Genomic DNA, 20486 nt, shown 5'->3' on the forward strand with positions numbered 1-20486 from the left:
ATTGAGCCCCTCTTAGCTGTCGAGCATTCAATTAGATCACTGTCTTAATTCCATCTCCCCAGCTTTGCTTCCAGATCCCATCAATACCAATGCCTAATGAAAATCTATCAAATATTCAACTGACCTCCCCGTAGGCTCAACGGCTCTTTGGGGAAATAGTTTCAGAATTTCACCACCCTTTGTGTGAGGAAGCGTTTCCTGACTTCCCCTCACGTGGATGGTGCAGATCTGATTTTAAAGGTTATGGCTCCTTTTTGTTTTGCTTACACCAGAATATCTCTCTGTCTCCCCTATCAAATCCTCTCATTATTTTAAACAGCCGAATAAAATCACCCCTTCACCTTCTGCATGAGCCACATATTCTGACTTGGAAATATATCGGCATTCCTTTACTATTGCTGGGTTACAATTCTGTAACTCCATTCCTAACAGCATTATGGGTGTACCTACATCACATAGGCTGCGGCGGTTCAAGACGGCTCACCATCATTTTCCCTCAGGACAATGAGGGATGGGCAATAAAAGTCCTGGCCTAGCCAGTGACACCCACTGAAAGAACTTGAAAAAAACATCTGGTCCACTAATGTCACTTGGGGAAGGAAATCTGCTGTCCTTACCTGGTCTGTCCTCTGTGACACTGGACCCACAGCAATTTGTTGACCCTGAACTGCCCTCTGAACTGGCCAAGCAGGGCAATTAGGGAATCATCAACAAATGCTGGCCTTGCCAGCAATGGTCACATCACATGAAAGAATGAGTGAACCATGGTTTTGTTGATTCACTTAAGCCATCAATTTGACTTTGTAACATTCTGCTCCTCTTTATACAATATGCTGTGCCATCTCACTTAGTGTCATCGGCTTGATCCATAGGTGTCCATCTTGTTAATGACGGATGGCTCTCCTTTGAAAGCTAGAATAGTGAAAGAGAGGAGCACCTCATGCGTTTAGCTGAAGCATGGCTTAGAAGAGTGCTCCGTCTCAAGGCAAATATAACCCTGTTTGAAGCAATGACATTACGTCACGCCTGCTTCAAAGACCAAAGAACAAAGAAAAGTACAGCACAGGAACAGGCCCTTTGACCCTCCAAGCCTGCGCCGACCATGCTGTCCGTCGAAACTGAAATCTTCTACACTTCCGGGGTCCATATCCCTCTATTCCCATCCTATTCATGTATTTGTCAAGATGCCCCTTAAACGTCTCTATTGTCCCTGCTTCCACCACCTCCTCCGGCAGCGAGTTCCAGGCACCCACTACCCTCTGTGTAAAACAAACTTGCCTCGTACATCTCCTCTAAACCTTGCCCCTCACACCTTAAACCCATGCCCCCTAGCAATTGACCCCTCTACCCAAGGGTTCATGTCTGGATGGAATGCAATGGCATAAAGAAGAAAAGGTCAATAGCTGCCGATAGGTTCACAGAGGAAGCATGATGTTAGGGTTGGAAAACACTAACAAGTAGACCATCTTCTATCTGATAAGAAGAACAACTGGAAAGGAATCCCAAAGTTCCAAACAGACATTAAACACACAGAAAGGACAATACCCTTCACTTCACAAGCCTCTCAGAAGGAAAAGACAGTTCTGATAAACATTCTTATTCCCGAGTTGTTACTGGTGTTCCGCTTTAAGGTATGCAAGATCACTTCAGACCAGTATTCTTACTTCCCTGTTTTTACTGTTTTGTCCTTCTGGGCTGTGACAATGATCTTTTTGACGTTACGCTTGCTTTTGTTTATCATATTTTGTCAGTGACCCATAATAATTTTTTAGAAAGGCTTTTGTCCGCGTAAGTCTGAAGCTTAAACATTTGCGTGATTGAAATGATTGTCCTGTGCTGCTATCTCATTATCCACTCAAATCCATTAGGCTTCCAGTGTACCTCTACTAACGCTCCTTCTCACCCAAACTTACTGATGGTTAAACTAAGAACGATAAAACTGTTAAAGTGCAAGCAACAGGCTGAATTTCTTCAGCTTTCAGAAGGAAAAGCTTCTCAAGCCCCTGCAGCTTTTCTGCGAAGGAAGTGGTTTCAATTTGGCAGAATTGTTATGATTACAATTCTGGTTTGCGAAGACCACCGAAAGGGAATTCTTTGGAGAACTGATTCTGCAATGCTTAGCAGTTGTGCATAAACAGGAGTACCTTGGCCCACTGTGGTTGACGAAGATTGCTGTGCACATCATTATTTTTGCTGATACATTTGGTATTAAGTTCTTTAATTCTTCTTAGGTTTACAATGTGTGTAGTTAGGGCAAAATATAGAGGATGGTTTCGGTCATTTTTGAGGAACAAAATATCAAAGTCAACCAGATGGAAACTATTTTTATGATTATCATCGTTATGTTCAGTAGATATGCAAAATAACATTTACATTTTCTTCTTTTCACTTAGTGTTTTTTGTGTTTAAGGAGAGAGATGCCATGATGAGAAATGGCACCTTTTTCACTCAGTATTCTCAGAATAGGGATTGCATGGGTTAACTGCTGAGTACAGCCCCATCCAATGTTCATCAAGCATCTACAAACCTTGTAGGATGAGTGCACAATGCTGAATGTTATGAGTTTTCATTCTTGACTCAGATGCTGAAGGGAGAGGGATTCGGATGGATAGGGATTCGGGTAAATAGGGATTCGGGTGGAGAGAGCTCCATCGGTAGCATTGTGGCATTGTAGCACGGTAGCATTGTGGATAGCACAATCGCTTCACAGCTCCAGGGTCCCAGGTTCGATTCCGGCTTGGGTCCCTGTCTGTGCGGAGTCTGCACATCCTCCCCGTGTGTGCGTGGGTTTCCTCCGGGTGCTCCGGTTTCCTCCCACAGTCCAAAGATGTGCAGGTTAGGTGGATTGGCCATGATAAATTGCCCATAGTGTCCAAAATTGCCCTTAATATTGGGTGGGGTTACTGGGTTATGGGGATAGGATGGAGGTGTTAACCTTGGGTAGGGTACTCTTTCCAGGAGCCGGTGCAGACTCAATGGGCAGAATGGCCTCCTTCTGCACTGTAAATTCTATGTAAGCCACGTATCTGAATTCCAGCACTCAAAGCTCTGTGGGAGGATCACAACTTTGTAGAACGTGACCGAATCAACAGAACTATATCGATATTGTTGCACTGTGCATTTTCAGTTGGATCCCCATGTTATAATGGCTAGCTTCCTCGACATTACTTAATAAAGCAGACGGAAATTTGCAAAGCCATGAATTAAGGTGGAGATCAAAACCCCACTCCCTCCCCCACCACCCTCCCATCTACGATGTTGCATCATGCGAGTCAGATATAACATGGTGAGGCCGAGCTATCTTTAAATGAAAGTGACAATTTAATCCCAAGCAGCATTGATTATCGGCAGATTTATGCTGTGAATCTGCACTGTTCAAAAATAGATTGAGGTTGAGTGAGCTCACTTCAGATAGGATCCTTACTGTGGTTGAAGAGACTTATCCAAGCATTCTTCATGGAGTCTCGGTCTGGCAGGTCAAGTGTCGGTAAAAGGGCAGTAACTGACGATGTACTCAAAATCCCCCTTCTATTTCAAAAGTATGTGCGTGTCATGACTTAATTTTTTTATGCAAAAAGTATTTATTAATAAGGATACAGCAGCTTCAGGGCTGCACCTAGCTCCATGTCTCCTGCCTAAAAGGATAGTCTCTGGGGTGATTACTCCCTCTGAGTCCCCATTGTGCACCCAAGCCGGGCGACCCTTACTCTGCTGTGTTGTTCTTAAAGGGACAATAAACACGAATCACCACATCCCTTTCCCTTTAACTCCAATATACAACCTTCAATAACTAACCTACCCAGTCCTAAATTCTAACTATACATTATGTACATGAGTTAAACAATTGTAGTTAATCCCAAACAGTGCAGAGGGCGGCCAGTCGGCACATCGAGTCCTCACCGACTCTCCGGTAAAGCACCCCACCCAGGCTCACTCCCCCACCCTATCCCCGCACCTCCATCCAACCTGCACATCGCCGGACACCAAGTGGCAACCTAGCATGGCCAGTCCATCGAACATGCACGTTTTTGGACTGCGGGAGGAAACCGGAGCACCTGGAGGAAACCCATGCAGAATGGGGAGAACGTGCAGACTCCGCACAGACAAGGTAAATCAAGCCTTTGAGGGTTTTTCCTGTTTCTTGTAGAGCAACCTAACTCTATTGTCTGAGATGTTTCCACAGGATCAACATTAACAGTAACTTCAATAACAGGTACCTCTCCTGGTACAGGCAGTTCCTTACTAGTTGCTTCCCCAGAGGCATTAGTTATGTCTATAATAGGGTCGATCAGGTACTCTGGTGCATATGGGTTCGAAAGCAGTGCCAGGTGGCAACACTGACTGCTGGAGTGTCTCTCTACTCCTCAAGATATCTATCTGTTTACAAATGATCCGTCCCCCGACATCCAAGCCAGGGGCCCAGTCTTAGTGGAATAATTCAGAGGATCTAACTGGATCCACTACCGAGGGCCTTTTATTATCGCAGTGGTGATGGCTCAGTGATGAGTTCTTGAGCCCTCCCAGTCCTGGCCCCAACCCCCAGCTGCTCCCCCGACATTCGTCCCTCTGCACTGCGCTCCTAGCTGCATCGGTGGCTGTTACTGGGGCCTCCTGGCCACCATTCGTCCCTGCCAGTGTTACGCTCTGTGTCCCCTGTCCCGCGCCCTCCTCTGGGGTCAGCCATGGCTGCCCTCCTTGGGTGGGCCATGTGCTCCCCGGCTAGCAGGGTGCCACCTGATGCGGAGGGGGCATAGTGTGACACCGACTGGTGCCATGCGCGATGGCATAAGTGCAAGCATGGGTACCAGAGGGGATTGGGCTAGCGGGTGAGCACCTGTTGGGGCTGTAACTATAGCGTGCCTTGGGTCCTCAGTGCGACACGCAGGTTATACCCACTTGTGCGGAGGTAGTATGTGCAGTGGGCGGGTGCTGGCCAGTGTTCATGCGGGATGGGCTGGCTGGTAGTGCATCTGCCCTGGAGGGGTAATGTGCCAGGGGGGATAGCCCAGGTCATGGTGCATGCGTCCGCTGTACTGGATGAGCTCTGCTTTCCCCCTGCTCCCCCTGTAGTGGGGCAACACCTCAGATGGGTGCACTGAGGGTTACCAAAACCTGGTGGGCCACTTGCTGCACTGGGCCATGCCCATCCCGTTTATGGGTCGACTGGGGTTTGGGGGTTCCTTTGGGAAGCCTGGGGGGAAAGGGGGAGGCACCCTTACAGCTCTGCACATTTACGGGACATGGTGCGCAGTCTGTAGAGTGCACAGCCAGATAGCTGCCTTCCTGGCCGTGGCAATGGTGGTCCGTGCACGGCTACCCTGGTCACGGGGGGACACCCTCGGCCCATGACCCATCTCCTGATTGTCTCGCCCGATACTCCCCAGGCCCTGGCAGACGTCCCCCCAGCCAGCCACACAACCGGAAGCCGACAGCCTTCAGATGCTTTTCCTGCTTCCTCTCTCATCCTCAGCAGCCACGGACGGTGCCTGTTTTTAAATACCACAAGTGAACCTCGCCATTGTCACTTCCGCCTGGTGGAGGCGGAGCATTTCGAGTGGCCGGAGACAACTGGGTTGGGCCTGTTAATGATGTGCTAACGGTCATTACTCTACAATTTGTATGTCCACGCCAGCGCGGGGTGTGGAACGCATCCACACCACCATCTAGGCGCCAGAGCATGGCTTTCCGTTTGGCGCGGGCAGAATCTTCGATTTTTCAGTTGACACGTGATTCTGTGCCCGATCGTGATTTGTGCTTCCGGCTTCTGGACGGAGAATCCCGCCCTTAGTCTCCCAAACAGAGAATTATGCCCATGGTCTTGCATAGAACTGCTTACTGAGTTCTGTCTTAGACTGTTCTCTGACAATGTGACTACATATATTACTCTGTGGACAATACCACTCTCCATTTCCATGTTACCCTCGCTCTGCCGATCACCTTACAATATAATACATGCAGGCACATATCATCACAATACAACTAAGTCTTACACCTTGACAGTTCTTTCACAATCTTGGTCAGCCACATGTGAAGGAATGGTCAAAGTACTCTGCTTCTGGTAGAGTGATCTGCCATGTGGTCATGTTTCGTCTCTTTCAAGCTTTTCAATTCAGCACCTTTTACATCGTATTTGTTCTTGGGCTTTTCCTTTAGGGTTACCATTTCAGCAATCTTGTTCTGGCACCTAATCACAGTTTCTTTCCCTATCTGAATTGCTGACTCTGCTATCAATTTCAATGTTTTTACCTCTTCAGCTAATTTCTCATCACCAAGCTTCCCTTCTTCAAGCTCTTATTCTCCCTATTTAATTTTTCACTGGGCTTGCCCTTATTTTCTTGTTGCCTTTTTTCACGGAGTTCAGCTTATTCTACATTGTCTCTTAATTTCTCCTTAATTTAACTGAATTTTTGCAACTTTTTTTCAAGTTTTCTGTTCATTATTTCATCTTTTAACGTCTTCTATAGAGCTTGTTTATTTCTCCCATACTTGGAGACCCAGCGCTCTCATAAAAACTTGTTAACTTTCCTTCTTTTTAAAAGGTTAAGAACTTCTCTGTTTGCTTGAAGCCCATCAGTGCAGCAATTGCTGCCCTGGTAATGTAAAATCATCACAGTCTCAGATACCCATTGGTTGCTTTTCCCTTTGAGGGGGAGAGCTGACTATTGGTGATTTAACCTGTGGATCACTACACCTCCGACAAGGGGAAAGGTTGAGAAGGCAGGGCCTTCATGAATAACCTCAGTCGGTACAGGAACTGACCCCATGCTGCTGGCCTTGCTCTGTTTTACAAACCAGCTGTCCAGCCAACTGAGGTAAACCAGCCCCCTGACTGGGAAACTCACAGATGTCCGGCCGGAGACAGTGTCATAATAATTTTATCCTCCTCGCCAAATTAAATGAAGCACATTCATAGACTTAATTTGTGAATAATAAAGTATTTATTAATAAGAATCAGCAGCCTCATGGCTATACCTAGCCACCCACATGTCTCCTATCTTTGAGAGTTCCATCCCCCGGGGTGTCCCAGTTGGTCACCAAGGCCAGTTGACCCATGCTCTGCTGTGTTGCCCTTAAAGGGACAATCACCACAGTAGCTAACGATGTACTCAATCCCTCTCTTTTTCAAAAGTATGTATGTGTGCGTGTGTGTGTGTGTAATGTTCTAATTAAAGAGGCTTTCCCCAATGAATGCAAACACTGTAAACATTGCATTATTCATTGGGTCATTAAAAGTATGAAAAGGACAGCAAAGAGCTGCTTTACTTAAACTAGTCTAGACTTAAACTAGACCAGTTTAATATAATAAATTAAACAACAGCCCTAATGCTAGCTCTTTACATAAATGTTTAATACTGGATTAAAAACCTAAGAAATATGCAATGGAGAATAATGGAATAAATTTGACTATTTATGGCAATGGATGTTAAGACCTTTCAATTGCAGGTCTCCTGTTGTTAATGGGAGTGCCAGGCATATGTCAAGTTTTTGCCAGTTATATGCCTTATCACGTATTTCAGCCCTTGCCCCAGCAGGTGCCAACTCCTCCCATAAGGGCTGCAGAGAATGTCCTTTTTAATTTATTTTCTTCTGCTCAACCTTTCTGCTTGGGAAGATATAACTATTGAATGATACAGCACAGACGTTGGCCATTCAGCCCATCAGCCTGTGTCAGTTGTCAGTTCTTTGAAAGAACTATCACCCTTAAAATGTTTTTTTTCTTCCTAATAAGAAGGGCAGCACAGTAGCATTGTGGATAGCACAATCGCTTCACAGCTCCAGGGTCCCAGGTTCGATTCCGTCTTGGGTCACTGTCTGTGTGGAGTCTGCACATCCTCCCCGTGTGTGCGTGGGTTTCCACCGGGTGCTCCGGTTTCCTCCCACAGTCCAAAGATGTGCAGGTTAGGTGGATTGGCCATGATAAATTGCCCTTAGTGTCCAAAGTTGCCCTTAGTGTTGGGTGGGGTTACTGGGTTATGGGGATAGGGTGGAGGTGTTAACCTTGGGTAGGGTGCTCTTTCCAGGAGCCGGTGCAGACTCGATGGGCCGAATGGCCTCCTTCTGCACTGTAAATTATATGTAAAGAATGACAGTGTTGCGACACAGAGAATTTTCCCATTGTTGGGCAGTCCCAGGTCAGACACTGAAATCTCATATGCCCAGTCGAGAGGAATCAACCAGCCCTTTTGTCAGAGCTAGCTTCAAATTCATTTTCCTGGAACAACATGGCTCTAGATGTCTCCCGGGCACGATATCTCAGAAAGGCTTGGCTTACCATTCAGGTCTCCGTGAAAGAAATGTTCTTTAATTCTCTTCTCGCTGATGTTGAAAAAAGCTTAACCGTTTCGTTCTACGGCAATGTTAAACCGCTTCTCGGTATTTGTTGAACAAACTCAACCTTCACAAGGCTTGGCAGCAATACTCTGGAAAATAATTAGGCAAGAACAGCCCTTTATGTCTGAGGGAAGAAATTTATGTGATTGATAGTTATTGTTTTAGTAAAATCGCAATGCAGTGAAATCAAGCCTCTGGCTGTATTTTCTGCATTAAAAATGCATGACTTGGTAGGCCTGGAAAGAATGGTTTGTAGGAAGTGGAAGTTAAGGTGACAGAGGGATAGAGATATATAGATAGATGGGTGTGCAATACTGCATATGCAAACGGGAGACTGTATGGACAAACTAGCAGAGGGAGACAGAAAAACATTAACTCGATCGATACATTGATTGACGAGTGGACGTGTAGATGGATTGAAAGGGGACAGAGGATGGACATTTAGGGTAGATTTGTGGCGAGATTGAATAGGTAGACATACAGATAGATTCGATGGATCAATAGATGTTAGGATAGATTCGGCAAGTAGACTGATACTTTGGAAATACAGATTCATTCAAATTATAGCTCTGGAAACGGATGGGATTAGCTTGTCGATAAATCGGGGGGGTGGGGGGGTCGGTTTAAATGGGAAAATTTCACGGTTAATAATTTGAACATATTGGACATTGGTAAATGTATGCTAAAGAAGTAACAAAGATTAATAAAAGCATTTTATACGATAAATATATGGCATACATGATAAAGATTTGTATCTTACACTCAGAACACACTCGGCATATGTGCAAAAACAAAAGCATTCTAACGTTCTGATTTTTTCAGAGGCGACTATTCATTCCTTTAATACTTTGTTAATGTTTTTCAATTGCTTTTCAAGGAAAGAAATTCTGAATATATATATACATTCCATCAGAAAAATTGGAGATCGGATGTGCTGTGATGTGTTGCCAAGGTCAACTGTGTCGTGTCAGGATTTGTAAAGGATTATTTACATTTTCAGTCATGCTTTATTTTCGCTGCCGTTTAAATCCTTAAAATTCCTCTGTGTTGGGCAGATGGGGAAAGAATTTGAAGTCAGACCTGGTTCCATTGGGTTGCTGCCTCCTTTCTTGGTTTTGTTTTTTTAATCCTGGTGGCCAGTGAGGGGCTGGCACTCCTTGTTTTTAGCCCCTTCTGTGTGTGCTTCACTGGAAGAGATGATACTGGTGTGGCTATGCCATCTCCACAAGTCCTGTCCAACAGAGGCACGAGCAGGGCCTCATTGCTGGAGACTTGGAACAGTTTAAACTTTTAGCAGCTGCTTCCATCTAGTTCACAGACCAGCTGTGTCAGGAGCTGAATGCCAAACCAAATCAATCATCTTTCAAACTAATAATAATCCTTATTAGTGTCACAAGTAGGCTTACATTAACACTGCAATGCAGTTATTGAGAAAATCCCCTAGTTGCCACACTACTGCGCCTGTTGGGATACACTTATGGACACTTAAAGGATATCATGGGCGGGATTCTTTGATCCTGAGGCTAAGTGTTGATGCCGTCGTAAACGCCGTCACATTTCACAACGGCGTCAACAGGCCCCCGGGAGCAGCGATTCTGAGCCCTGCAGGAGGCCAGCACAGCACTGGAGTGACCCACGCCGCTCCAGCTGCCGATAACGGCCTCAGATGTGTGCCATGGGTCTGCTCATTCACGCTGCGACCGGCGCGATTGCACGCATGTGCGGTGGCTTCCTTCTCCCCGCCGGCCCCGCGCAACATGGCGTAGGGCTCCAGGGGCTGGCCCAGAGGAAAAGAGGCCCCCAGCCCGAGAGGCCGGCCCGCCGATCGGTAGGCCCCGATCGTGGGCCAGGCCACAGCAGAGGCCCCCCGGAGTCTGACCCCCCCCCCACCCCCCCACCCCACCACGCCACCCCGAAAGGATGCACGCCGAGTTCCCGCCGGGTAAGACCACACGTGGACGGCGCCGGCGGAACTAGGATTTTCTTTGCGGCTACTCGGCCCATTCCCAGTGGAAAATCACCGGGGCGGCTGCGTAGACCGACCGGCGCCGTGCCAACGACACCGGCGCCAATGGCACCGATTCTCCACTCACCAGAGAATCGGCAGACCGGCATTGGGGCGGCAATTCTCCGGCCTGGCATGGTCTGAGAGAATCCGGCCCCATATGTATACACTTGGGAACACTTATGAACTGGCCTGATTAATACTATACTCCTGTGTGCTTCACCTGGTGCCGGTGTCTATGTATTTATCTTGTGTACCTTGTGTTGCCCTATTATGTATTTTCTTTTCCCTTTCTTTTCATGTACTTAATGATCTGTTTGAGCAGCTCGCAGAAAAATACTTTTCACTGTACCTCACGTAACAATAAACAAATCCAATCCTATCAAACTAAGGGTGAATTCAGAATGTGCATTTCACCTAACAAGCACGGCCTTCGGTACCTGTGGGAGGAAACCGGAGCACCCGGAGGACACGGGGGAGAACGTGCAGACTCCGCACAGACAGTGACCCAAGCTGGGAATCGAATCCGGGCCCCTGGCGCTGAGAAGCAACAGTGCTAACCACTGTGCTTCCATGCCGCCCCGTTTCCCTATCATACAGTCCTATTTTAGTTAGAACACAACAGGCACCAATGAAACCCTGAAATCCTTCAGTAAAACTGGCACACAATGTCGAGTCAAACGGTAACAGAAATTCCTTTACCTGGGATGGATACAGAGAGGACGTTGTGCTGTTTTCATTCATAAAAATTAGTTTGTTCGCTGGGAATAATTTTTTTCCACAACCCACAAGCCGGTGACATATAAAAATATTGGCCTCAATTTTTCCATGTCTGGATTTAAGTCAGTGCTTTGTGTTGGGATCCTGTGGATGTCCAGCACATGTGCTGAAATTGCCCAGGATATCGCAATGGGCTGATTTGTGCTGCCTTGGGACCTGCTGACACTGATTTTGGTGTCAGAGTCTTGCGCCACAGACATGGAATTTATCCAGGGAATGTTTAGCTGTTTAATACTGGTCTAACTCAGAGATTAGCCAGCATAACCAAACTGAGCTTCACCACCGATTCCCTAATCACCCTTCACCCAAACTGACCTGATTACCACCCCCCAACCTCTCTACCCCCCCCCCCCCACCTAATAACCCACCCCACCTGACTATCCCCCCCCAACCCGACTACCCCCTGACGCAACCGCCCACCTGACCCGACTACCTACTCACCCATTCACTTTCTGATAGACTGGAGATCTTTAAAAAATTACCTTAACACAGCAGGTGGTGTCAGATAATGGGGGCCTGTCCTTTCTGCCTTTGTCTCTCCTATGCTTACTCGCTTTGCCACGGAGAGTCTGCACCGACCCATTTCTGCTGCTGTCAGTTTTCAGATATCCTGGCCGAAAGTGAGCAGTATTGTTGGGGTGAAGCGAAATGTGTCAAGCATTGCCACTGATTGGAAGATCTGGATGTCTGATTCACATCCGGTGTGCCGTACGATCCCCTTTGGTTACTATCCCGCTGCACTCTCCTTTATTTACAGCATCCGGGAGTTGGATTACTGAAGGTGCCTGGCTGCTCAGTGCCTTTTCCACGTGAAACAAAGCTTCTTTTTTGAAATGCACGTTACTTTGTGGCGTTCCTTTAACTTGAAACGTGACACTTCCTGAAGAGGCTGACTTTGTCCTCCCCCAAAATGACTGTGCTTTGTCACTCTTTCCTGTGGCCTTCAGGGAGTAAGTGAGCTTTTCTACCTGTGCCCATACAAACCTGACCGTCATGGTGTCTACCGGATGCCATTTGAAGCGGAAGGAAGACACGCGGCCTGTATGAGAATGGCACAAAATCTCATTATGCAAATGATAATTGCACACTAAACTTTAGTGACTATATTCTGTGGTGCTGTAGATAAGATAGATGAAACCGGCACAATCTAGTGATGTACAGAATCAATTGATGAGCTCTATTGATTTAGTACCATGCATACATTAAAATGGGGTATAATTAAAATATAAATGAGCTTCACAGTCATTCTTTAGTTTAGTTCTGACTGCACCCTGAGTGTCAGTTTCTGGTAGTGGATGGAGTATTATCTCAAAGGAGTTTTCATGGAATGTATCTTTATGCCGTGGTTATCCCCGAACAATCATTAATGTAGTCTTTGGGCCTCCTCTTCAAAATTAAGGCGTGAAAGAAAGATTTGCAGTTACGAAGCACCTCTCACAAACTGATGATGCTTCAAAGTGTTTTACCTTTGAAATGTAGTCAATGCAGGAAACATGGCCGCCATTTTCTCCCAGCGAGATCCCACAAACCGCAGTGTGATACTGACCAGGTCATTTCGTTTTTTAAAATATTCATTCAAAAGGATGTGGGCAGCATTGGCTAGGCCAACATTTATTGACCATTGCTAATTCCCCTTGAGAAGGTGGTGGTGAGCCATCTTCTTGTTCCGCTGCGGTCCATGTGATGTACGTACATCCATGGTGCTCTTAGGGAGGAATTTACTGGATTTTGATTGAGTGACAATGGAGGAAAGATTATATAGTTCCAGGTCAGGATGGTGTGTGGTTCAAAGGGGAACTTTCAGGTGGTGGCATTTCCATGCATCGGTTGCTGTTGCCCCTTTTAATCCCCCGATGGCACAACGGCGACGTAACAAAATGGCGCAAACCACTCCAGCGTCGGGCCAACCGGAAGTTCTGGAATCCGTCGCACGTCCGGGGGCTAGGCCAGTGCCGGAGGGGTTGGTGTCGCGCCAACCGGCGGCGAAGGGCCAGTGTGAGTTAACGCATGTGCAGAACCGCCGGCGTGATGCCGCGCATGCACAGACCAGCCAGCGTATACTTACACACGCGCAGGGGGGTGTCTGCTCCGCGCCGGCCGTGGCAGAGCCCTACAGAGGCCGGTGCGGAAGGAAGGGGTGCCCCCATGGTACAGGCTGGCCCGCAGATCAGTGGGCCCCAATCGCGGGCCAGGCCACCATGGGGGGGCCCCCGGGGCCAGATCCCTCCGTGCCCCCCCCGAGGACCGCACCAGCCGGCCTACTAGCCAGGTACCGCCGTGTGGGACAATGTCCATTTCACGCCGGCGGGACTGGCCAGAAACTGACGACCGCTCGGCCCATCGGGGCCCAGAGAATTGTCGGGGATGTCCGCTGCCAACGGCCTCCGACCGGCATTGCGTGATCCCCACCCCTGCCTGAAAACCAGTGCCGGAGAATACGGCAGCCGGCATCGGAGTGGCGGGGCGGGATTTACGCCGCCACCCAGAGATTCTCCGACCCAGCAGAGAATCCCGCTGAATGGGTTTGGAAGGTGCTGTTGAAAGAGCCATGGTGAGTTGCTGCAGTGTATCATGTAGAAGGTACAAACTGCTGCCATAGTGCATTGGTAGTGGAGGGAGTGAATGTCGAAGGCAGTGGATGGACACCAATCAAGTAATCATTTTTATTAGTGTCACAAGTAGGCTTACATTAACACTGCAATGAAGTTACTGTGAAAATCCCCCAGTCGCCACATTCCGGCACCGGTTCGGGTACATTGGGAGAGAATTCAGAATATCCAAATTATCTAACAGCACGTCTTTCTGGACTTGTGGGAGGAAACCGGAGCACCCGGAGGAAACCCACACAGCCACGGGGAGAACATGCAGACTCCACACAGTGACCCAAACTGGGATTCGAACCTGGGACCCTGGAGCTGTGAAGCAACAGTGCTAACCATTATGCTACTGTTCCGCCCATTCTGACTCCAGACCCACAGCAACATAGTTGACTCTTCACCCTCTGAAATGGCCTGCAACCACTCAATTTTGAGGGTACTTCGAGATGGGCAGCGAACGATGACAATGTCCACACCCCATTAAAGAATTTTTAAAAACTACCGGAAATGATAGAAAACAGTGGCTTTCATATGCAGGTCAGCCGTTTCTGTTCCTGTATTAATAGAATTGGATATAGATCTTGGGGTTAAAGGAGTCAAGGGATATGGGGTGAAGGCCGGATTAAGGTATTGAACTTGATGATCAGCCATGATGAGGATAAATGGTGGAGCAGGCTCGAAGGGCCGAATGGCCCTCCTCCTGCTTCTAATTCCTATGTATGTGTCTATGTATAATCATCAGAAATATAGTGTCGATTTTCAATGGTTAAATTAACTTGCGCCACAATCAATTATTAATCAAGGCATTGTTAGATAGTAAAGAGAAAGGAAGGGTTTCGGCTGCAATATGAGCTGCTGCCAGAGAATATTCACTGCTGAGGAGCAAATGCACGACGAGAACAGCTTTTAATTCATGAAATGGCTGCAAGTCCAATTGCTCCCCATCAATCAACCCACTGTGATCAAAATGGCAGAGTTTCGCCAGCCGGTCACTTCACTTCTCACTTTGTATTCCTGTAAAAACACACAACAAAAAAAACCCCCCAAATTATGGGATGAGAGGATAGTTCACAGACACCTTTGGATTTAAAAAAAAAAGATTTTTATGCCTGCGGGTGAATTATAGTCAGCCTCAGGAGTATAAATAAATGCCACATTTCACTGACATTTGCAAACTGTTCACTTTGCAACATTTTACTCAACTCGAGAAAGGGAAGGGAAGGCATCGGGAACTTTGCAGCCAATCCGTCCCAAGATGGCGAGTGTAGAGTCACAACAATCGGGGTCACTCACTCACCAGCGTGGAAAGTGGGATTTTAAAAAAAATGCACAGCAAATTTTGGTTTGAACATCTGGAAGGGTAGCTGAAGGGACCCCCGCCCCTCCCCCTCCCTCCTCTCCCCAGTGCGTGTGAATGCTCAGCTCTTGACTCTGGTCACCCCGAGTAAACTTGTGGCAATCTCGCTTCGGTGATCACAGCGCACAATCTGGGCACCAGACAGGCTGAACCTTTGAACCTATCACCCCCGCCGGACTTCATTTTTTCAACAGGGGGTGAATGTGGTGAACGTATTGCAGTAACCATTCACCATATATGTAACTGTACCACGCTGTTGTCCATGAGGGCTCCACCTGTGGACCATTGTAAGTTATTACCTGTGATGTATCATGTTGGTGCCCTTGTGGCCTCCGCCCCGGCTCCTCCTCTCGAGGGGAGGTATAAAGAGCAGCAGCCCTGTAGGCGGCTCTCAGGAGCAGATCAGTCGCAGGCAGGCACTGTTTTAGATGATTAAACCCACAGTTTACATCTACACTCTGTTTCGCGTGAATTGATGGTTGCATCAGTACGTTCACCTTGTCCCGTATCGGTTAATCCCTGATGTACCAAGACCGCCTTTTAATTTAAAAACCCACCAAGATGCGTTGATTGCTGGGCAATTCCAGATGCGCTGATAAACCGAAGTGATCAATGATTCTATTTGTAAGATTAGAGGAGAAAAAACACACATTGTGTTGTGTAATATACTGTTGTACTATAAATGAGACATCCTTTATATTCTAACTTTTTATTGTATGTCCACATGTTTATTAGTATATTCTATATAGACATATAAATTGAGCGGTTGTGTTTTTTTAAAACTTGCTGCTAACTGTTACTAATATTATTCTCTCCTTCTCTGCAACATAATCAGCCTTGAGATCAAGCTGCTTGTTGGAGCGCCACCAGCCACCATGTAGTCCCAAATAATCCAACTTCCAGCCATTTGAGCGCACTAAGGAATGTGTGGGATTCAAAATGGTTTCAATATTTACATTTGGTTTGAGCATCATAGACTTCCTGGAGCCTGGCACGGGAATAACCAGCAGGCTAACCAGATAACTGCACTGTCTTTGCACAGTGAGCTCCCCCCCCCCCACCCCCTGTGTCTTCGCTGGAGTGAATGGGAAGCAGATTCACGAACGTCGCAGGCTGCAACTTGGAGGCGTTATCAGCAAGATGAAAGGACGCTTCGGGTGCTTACAACCACTGATTAGCTTATCAGGACAGATCAATTAGCTTGCTCCGATGAACAAGATACGATGAGCAAGAGGCAATGCTGTAAAGGGCAGCAGTGAGGCGCAGCATATGCCATTATAATGAAGAAACACAGTCAAGTGGTGTTGCCTCTTATCCTGCCAAATTGCTCTGCTGAAAGAACAGGAACTCGACACAATTACAGAACAGGCGACAAGATGAATTTATTTTATTCAGTGAATGCACTGTTCCTAAACCGAGCAGTTTCTTCCAGTCCTGATGTGTTGAGTGTGGCTCACCCTCCGCTGAGTCTGTGGACCGGGAACATTCATCTATGGTGAATAAATAGGAACGTCGCAATGTTATCCTGCAAGTAGTCCTTACCCTGTCAAATTAACAGGAACACTGAACCACCAAATGAACAGAACTCCATACAGTTACACAGCCGAGTAGTCCTCACCTTGCGGAACCCTGCACAGTTACAGATTAAATATTACAACTCGCATCGCAAAGTGTCATCTGGACTCGTACATTTTGTGAGCCGAGTCCAGGCTCCCACTCCAGAGACCTTGGAGACGTGAGCATGGATTGTAGAATCGCTCTTAAAGTGTCCCATTCTTTATGTGTGGCCTGTGTTCCCATTCAGCCATGTTGCAGCCCAACCTGGTATCTCTGGTGAATTCTTTGCTCAATAAAATGTCACATTTTAAAATTACCAACAAATCCACTTTTAGTGATGTTGGTGTAGGGATTAAGTGCTCTCTTCTTCATACACATGTTAACGATTTCACCATAGTTACCCATAGTTCCCACCGAAATATTCAGATTTACATTTAACACAATCATGAAAAAAATAGTTGTGGGAAATGGATTAAAAAGACTTTAGAAATATTACAATGAATATTGTATGAGGGAACCATTTTTTGGAAATAATGTGAAATAATTTTATGTTTTAGAAGAAAGCGACATTGAAACCGTTAAACTTCCACATTTACTGTTTCAAAAAGTTCAGTAGTGAATGCGTTTTTTGATCCAAAGTAAATGCTACTAGTACAACTAGTAGTAATAGTGGCTGCCACAACACTATTGGATCAGAAGGCGGATTGCAATGTCCATTGTCTTGGAAGGGATTCACAATAGTAGTTAATACGTTGAGTGCACATTAGTTGTCGTCTCATCTGGTAATTTTAAACATCCATATCATCACGAAGACCATGGGCTGGATTCTCCAAAAATGGGGCTATGTTCCCCAGGCTGGAGTAAAAACGGTGGCGCTTCATACTAGACTTCCCTTAAAAAAAATGAAGACCTATTCACCGACCTGCAAGGGGATGGCAGGGCCCCGGAGTGCTTCTCGCAGCTTTCGCTGCCCAAACAGTCCCCCGCACTTCCGGTTCCGAGTTCGCACATGCACACGGCGGCGGCCTCCAGTGGCCGCGCCGAACATAATGGCGGACTCAGCCGGCGGACCTGGACCAACAGAGAAGGTCCCAACTATCTGCCCCGCGCCGCTCCATCAGACCCGCCCAATCGCATATCCCCGGCTACCCATTAGGTACTTGATCCCCCCGTCTCCCACCAGGACGGCCACGGACTTAGTCCGCAGCAGCCGCGCGAGAGTCCCAACCGGCCAGTGATGGTTAGAACCATGCCGTCAGGAATTCGGCTGGTCGAGACCGGAATATCACTGGAAGAGCCTCTGGCAATGGCCCCCCAAGCCATGCCCCGTAAATCGCGTGCGAGCAAATCTCCGGGCACCGGAGAATCGCGGGAGCGGCACTGGGCCCGATTCGGTCGTAAAAGGGGATTCTCTGCCAACCGCGTCAAATGCGAGTTCAGCGGGGCTGCAGAGAATCCAGCCCTCTTTCCACCTCTTGAACCTCCACTGGTGCCAAGCTGAAACTATTTGAACCTCCCGGTTCCTGTTCCACAAGCCGGAAAAAAAATCTGAGTCCCGTCGGCACCGTCCACATGTGGTCTTACCCGGCGGGACCTCCTTGTACATCCTTTCGGGGGTGGCTGGTGGGGGTGGGGGGGGGAGTCTGACCCGGGGGGGCCCTTCGCTGTGGCCTGGCCCAGGATCGGGGCCTACCAATCGGCGAGCCGGCTTCTGGCCTGGGGGCCTCTTTTGCTCCGCGCCGGCGCAGACCCTCATGCCCATTTGACGGTATCGGCAGCTGGAGCAGCGTGGGTCCACCAGTGCTGTGCTGGCCTCCTGTAGGGCTCAGAATCCCTGCTCCTGGAGGCCTGTTGATGTCAACACTTAGCCTCCTGTTATGACCCTAGACTTCATTCGACAGTTATGTTTTAAACTGCCTGCTTTAATTCAAGGTAAAACAGAATGTTCTGGTGAGGGTGTTGTGAAGTTGTATTAATTCTGCCCAAAGCCAAAATCTATGTGACCTTAGCTCATCTGCTGTTGAAGGCATCACCTGCGCTTTTGTTACCTTCTAGATATGACTATTCCAATGCACTCCTGGCTCATGTCCTCCCAGTTACTAGCCTCCAGATGCTTTGGTTCACCAAAACATTGCTGCATGAATATTAACTTGCTCCAAGTCCCATTCCCACTGCTGTGATCACAGGTAAAGTCTCGGTTTAAAACTCCTCCTCCTTATCTTTAAATCCCTCCATGGTTTCGTCTTTACCCATCTCTGTCACCCCCTCCAGGCACATAATCCTCCAAGATATCTACACTCTAATTCTGGCCCCTTGACCTTCCTCACTGGAAGCCATGCCATCAGCTGCCCAGGCCCTCTCCAATTCATCTCTATACCGCTCTTCAATATGCTCCTTAAAAACTACATTTTTGACCAGCTGGTCTCCTTCTGTGTCTCGGAGTCAAATTGTGTTTGATGACACTCCTGTGATGTGCCTTGAAGTTACCACTTTAAGGCACTATATAATTATAACTTGTTGTTGTCAGTGATATTTCATTAGCGCAGTGGTTTTCTATCGTATAAACAGGTTGCAGTCAGGGAGAAAGGACAGGGATTCTGCTGCATCCTCGGGGATTTATTTGCTTTCTTGGCCCCATGCTTCGACTTTGAGGACATTTTTTGCCTCCTTCTTAAGATCCTGGGTGCAATTCTCCCAATGGGCGACTAAGTGCCGACGCTGGAGTGAAAAGCGGAGTGTTTCACTCCGGCGTCGGAGGCCGCTCCTCGCCCCCTATTCTCCCAACCCCAGGGGGCTAGGAGCAGCGCCATGTCAATTTCGCACGCCGGGCCCTGGCGCCTGCGTCAAAGCGGCGCCGCCTAAATGACGCGGCCGGCGGCACTTAAATTACGTCACCCGTGCATGCGCGGTTGCCGTCCTCCCCGCGGGCGCCCCGCAAGACATGGAGGATTGATCTTGCAGGGCGGCGGAGGGAAAAGAGTGCATCTTTTAGAGACGCCGGCCCGCCGATCGGTGGGCACCGATCGTGGGCCAGACCCCTCCTGAGCACGCCCCTGGTGCTCGATCCTCCCTCCCGCCCCCACAGGTTGCACACACAGCGTTCGTGCGCTTTTCACGCCGGCGCAACCAGGTGTGGTTGCCGCCGGCGTGAACCAGTCGGACTGGGCAGGCCGCTCGGCCCATCCGGGCCGGTGAATCGGCGCTCGACCGTTAGAAGAGCGATTCTCCGAGCGGCCTGTCGTAAAACTCGGCACGCCGTTTTGGGGGGGTGGGTGGGAGAATCGCGTGCGGGTGCCAGGGCGGCGTGGCGGGAATCACCCGCACTCCCGCGATTCTCCCACCCGGCGTTGGGATCGGAGAATTGCACCCCCCATTTTAACCTCCGATTGTACATTGCAAACCTGCCAGAAGCAGGTCTGTGGCCAGAGTCCAATGCAGACCCAATGCACACTGCGCAAACACAAACTCAACACAGGAAGGAAAACAGAATCTAACTCTGAGCGTAAGACCACAAAATATGAAGTGAGAATTGTTTGGAGATAAAACATGCATTATAGTGATTACCTTTCAATTCTAAGATTAAGCGCTGGAAAGGAGTAACAGTGAAATGTGTATTCCCTTGCTAAGAAGTGTTGAAGCAGCTCCTGTGATGTTCCCTGTCTCATCCGCTACTGCTGAGCTTCTGTCTGGTATTCTCCAGTGCATTCCACTGACCTTGATACGCATGTGATTAGATCCTTGACCCTCCAATTAATAGAGATTTGCACATAATTATGACAAATGGCTTCATCCATTATCTGTGACATCATTTAAATGGGGGCAGTTGTTTGCAACCAAGAAGGGACGAGTTGTCATCAGC

The 20486-nt window shown here is 47.9% G+C and overlaps 1 long non-coding RNA gene across 1 annotated transcript in view; it reads left to right on the forward strand.

Annotated features, from left to right (window-relative positions):
- The window catches only part of LOC119968680, a 28745-nt gene extending 12351 nt beyond the window's left edge, over positions 1-16394 (forward strand). Inside the window, exon 2 of the long non-coding RNA XR_005461179.1 lies at positions 15906-16394. This is a non-coding gene — a long non-coding RNA (uncharacterized LOC119968680). The remainder of the gene's footprint in view (positions 1-15905) is intronic.
- Positions 16395-20486: the final 4092 nt, after the last annotated feature.

The sequence above is a fragment of the Scyliorhinus canicula genome, chromosome 7 (genome assembly GCF_902713615.1).
Source record: "Scyliorhinus canicula chromosome 7, sScyCan1.1, whole genome shotgun sequence".
NCBI classification, from domain to species: domain Eukaryota; kingdom Metazoa; phylum Chordata; class Chondrichthyes; order Carcharhiniformes; family Scyliorhinidae; genus Scyliorhinus; species Scyliorhinus canicula.